The sequence below is a fragment of the Morone saxatilis genome, unplaced genomic scaffold (assembly GCF_004916995.1).
Source record: "Morone saxatilis isolate NCDOM2014 unplaced genomic scaffold, NCSU_SB_2.0 Contig4, whole genome shotgun sequence".
Lineage (NCBI taxonomy): Eukaryota > Metazoa > Chordata > Actinopteri > Moronidae > Morone > Morone saxatilis.
Genome location: NW_023339984.1, coordinates 16,910,530 through 16,913,225, shown reverse-complemented (window position 1 = coordinate 16,913,225; position 2,696 = coordinate 16,910,530).

Sequence of the window (2,696 nt, the reverse complement as noted above, 5' to 3'; positions counted from 1 at the left end):
ATACTTTGGTATCGGTTTCACAAATAAGGAAATAATCTTAATCTTTTGGCTCATCAGCATCAAATTACAGCATCGTAACATTATTACTTAATTCTCGTAACATTACGACTTTATTCTGGTAATTTCCAAAATCGTATTTATTTTTCTTCTTAGTATGGCCCTAATACTCCGTCGTAACACACATACTGACGCTTTGTCCACATGGAAGTTTGCTCAACATGTAGACAAATGATTGCTTCCCTTATTGTATTGATCCTGATACGTTAACCAGTTGTTTTCCCTCAATCTGCACAGAACGGATGCTTTCACATCTGCTGCAGACAGGTGTTCTCCAGACTAAAGCTTCAGGCTTTACTGGACCGCACCCAGATACAACATCACTTTCACCAAATCTTTCTGAACTCTCTCGGAACAACAACAGCCTCAGGTCAGGGAAAACCTCTCCACTCCCAAGTGTGAAACAACAAAATCTGCTCCGAGGCAAAAGCTTCTGTAAATGTTTTCAACAGAGAGAAAAAAAAGACGACCAAGCAGTTTGTCCTAATCAAGAGGAAACTGAAGATATCTACAAATGCAGACGGCACAGGAAGTGTTCAAGTTCACATCCTGGTAAAACAGAAAAGCATTGTTTAACACCCCAGAACTTAGAGACTAAATGTGAGGGATATTTTCATTGCACATATAAAAGGAATTTAAAGAACTGAACTGATGCCTGGTTGCTGTCTGTTAAACACTTAAAAGCTGGCAAACAAAGGGGATATCTGTCGTGTCCTGAACGCCACATTGCAGAGGCCTTTTGCAATGTAAAATAAAGAAATGTGTGTTATTGTGTGGGGGGGAAAAACCTTCTTTAGATCCCCAAAGAAATACGTAGGTTGCAGTAGTTAATGGAAAGAACTGTTCCTTCCTTTGTAGGTTGTTAAAAGTTGTTTTTAAACTGAATCTGCTGCTCAAGGCACATTGTGCAATTCCCGGAGAGAAAGATTTTGGAAGTGTTTATCAAATTCCCAGACTTCACCTTTCCGCTGTCAAAATATGTCAGGAGCTCCGAGAGGAAGGAGCCTGAAAACTGAGCCAAAGTTCGTCGTATTTAAATCGAGTTGTTGCTAGGCGGGTTAGGAATCAACAGAGCCAGACTCACCCAGACGTTTTTATTCTTCCTCTTCTATCTCTTTCTCTCACTCTGTCTCTTTAATCGTCTTCCAGTCTGTTTTGTTTCCCTGTGTAGTCTTTGTCTCTGACTGTCTCTGAGGCTCTTTTTCTGCCACAGAGCTGCTAACCATGAACAGACACACATGACTCACCCCTGACACTGCCCAAACACACACACACACACAGACACCACACCACACACACACACACACGGCTTTACTTTAACCAGTGATGGGAAAAAACCTCCTCTTTTAATTTAAGTTTTCTGAAAAAGAGTTGAACTAGAAGAAACACAGATCTGTGTCGGGCTGTCGGGGGTGTTAGATCAACTCGAGGATCATTTCTGAGGCTGTAGTTTGTGTTTTTATGAAGTCAGAGTCGGTGGGCGTCGACTTTCCCTGTCCCACTTTGCTGATGCAGTTTTTTTTTTTATGTGTTTGGAAAACTTCTGAGCCTTTTCCTTTCGCCCCGTTGCATCAGTTCGGGGTGTGTATGCGTCCCTCACGGTCCAGTTTAGCAACAGACTGACCACAAAGGCAGCAAAAGAAGAGAAGAGGAGGATTTAGACGTCAAGTGTTTATGTGTTTACAGCCGCAGAAGAAATGCCGGCAGTGTGATGTTTAATTAAACAACGCAGAACTGGTTTTACAAATGATTTATAAGGCAGGAAATGAAGCTTTTGAGTAGAGTTTTGTACCTTTTAATGGAGAAGTGGTGATGGTATAGTCGGTTTTGAAGTTAGAAAGCGTATTGGAGACTTTAAACAAACCTGCTGGGACGTTAAAGCAAATTCAACGCTTCCTGCTTCGGCGTCCGGCAGCTGATTCTGTGCTTTTATGGGACGCAGCTGCAGGACGTGTTAACTTACACTTATTGGACACCTACACTGCCATTTTTCACAGCTGACTTTGTTAGGAGATCATTTGAACATCTGTTCTTGTGAAGTTAGAAGAGATTACCAGGTAATAAAAAGCCCGATGTGGCGTGCTAAACAGAACAAAAGCTGGTTTTAACTAATCACAAATGATTTCACGGAGATTCTCTAACTTCATCTGCTCCCTTTAATGCAGATTAATAAACACAGTCTGCTGTTTGCTGATGCGTCAGGGGCTTTAACAGTCAGCCGAGTTTCTCTTGTTACCGTCTTCTAAGCGAAATTACCTCAAACTGAAGGCTCTGTTTCCCCTGTAAACACACACACACACACACACACACACACACGCAATCGCAAAACTCTGTGACTTCTCCGGCCAGTTGCCATGCTAACCGGCCAACAGCCAAAAATACTTTCAGGAGTGTGTCAGACCCGCAGACCAAAGGGGAGGAAAAGTAGTTCCTGCAACTCTGCAAAGACGCTGCGGAGAAAATAGTCCCGAGCCGGAGTCAAACAGCAGGTTTAAATGTTTAAAGCTTTCTTCCAGAATTTACTGATTTATTGATTTATTCGGGAGCAAAACACCTCTTCGAAGAGATCTGAGCTCTCGGAGTCACCGGGATTCGACATCAAATACACATCCACGGCCAAAACGCTCTCACCTGTGGCG